General features: G+C 48.0%; 1 non-coding gene across 1 annotated transcript; it reads left to right on the top strand.

Moving 5' to 3' along the window:
- The first annotated feature begins 697 nt into the window (after window positions 1–697).
- Window positions 698–770, top strand: Pmar_PMAR027013. The gene has a single exon. It is a non-coding gene; the product is annotated as a tRNA-Arg (tRNA).
- Window positions 771–1,135: the final 365 nt, after the last annotated feature.

Below are 1,135 nucleotides of genomic sequence, written 5' to 3'. Positions count from 1 at the left end.
AGGCCCAGTCCGACCGGGATGAGTTGTAAATGCCGTGTATGGCAAATCTGGTTTTGCTTGTGGCAGAGGAACCGTGCGTTACTTTTTAGATGTTTCCCACAGGCGTAGTGTTATTCCGGGTTGAGTTACCAGTCAGTACGATGGGTGTTTACTTTGCTGTTACTAGCCGTGGATGCTGTACTTGGTGGATTGGTGTCGTTCCGCGCGATGGTTAGCAGCCAGGGATCTCTATTGATACGGGAGATATACGTGGTCACCAAGGGCAATGAAACGCTTGAAGATCATCTCTATCAGTTCGCTTGTCTTGCACCGTGGTGATTCATCGGTTGATTGCTAGGAATGGGGCATAGTGATGCTGAGAGGGTAGAATCAACTGAAGCAGGAGCTAGAACGTTTAGGAGTGTCTGGCAAGGCGGTCATTCATACCAGTCAGCCCTACAAACGAATCTTTCTCAAGCTGTAGGTAAGATTCCTTCCTTCAGGAGGAATGCCGCACAGTGCAGTATCATATGAGGCATTAACTTGGAGATACCTCACTTCTCCCAGCTTGCTAGAGGCTCCGAGTGGCGGGTTGGGTCAGGCCGTAGTTTATGACTCGTGAACACTTTTCAAATGCTTGACCTAAGGGTTGACGAGGGTATTCGGTTGTGCCCATTCATGTCTAACTGACCCACCCGGTATTATCAAATTTTTATGTGGTCTCGTGGCCTAATGGATAAGGCGTTGGTCTTCGGAACCAAAGACTGTGGGTTCGAGTCCCACCGAGATCGTTTCTTGTCCTTAGATTTGTTCCATACAAGTAGCTCGCAGGATCGATCCTGCCGTCGCCTCCCGGGCAAGTCGTGTATTCACTGCGACTTCCCATGATGCATTACTAAATTGCGTTCTCCTTCGACGTTATGTGTCGTGTTCGGCATTCTTGAAATGTATGATGTCGGTCGTTTCTCCGGCGAAGCATAAAGCTCTCTATATAGATACTAACTCACCTTGTCTTGTTCATGAAAGGATCAGTGGTAGCGTTTTTGCAAATTGCTCGATCTCTGATCACCAGACGGCGTTTATAGGGGTGTTACAGCTCCAAGCTCACTGCTTTTCGTTTACCAAGTCGCCATGAATATCCAGCTTCATGCAAAAA

The sequence above is a fragment of the Perkinsus marinus genome (assembly GCF_000006405.1).
Source record: "Perkinsus marinus ATCC 50983 genomic scaffold scf_1104296938446, whole genome shotgun sequence".
In the NCBI taxonomy this organism is placed as follows: Eukaryota; Perkinsozoa; order Perkinsida; family Perkinsidae; genus Perkinsus; species Perkinsus marinus.
This window is presented reverse-complemented; position numbering and strand designations above follow the sequence as displayed.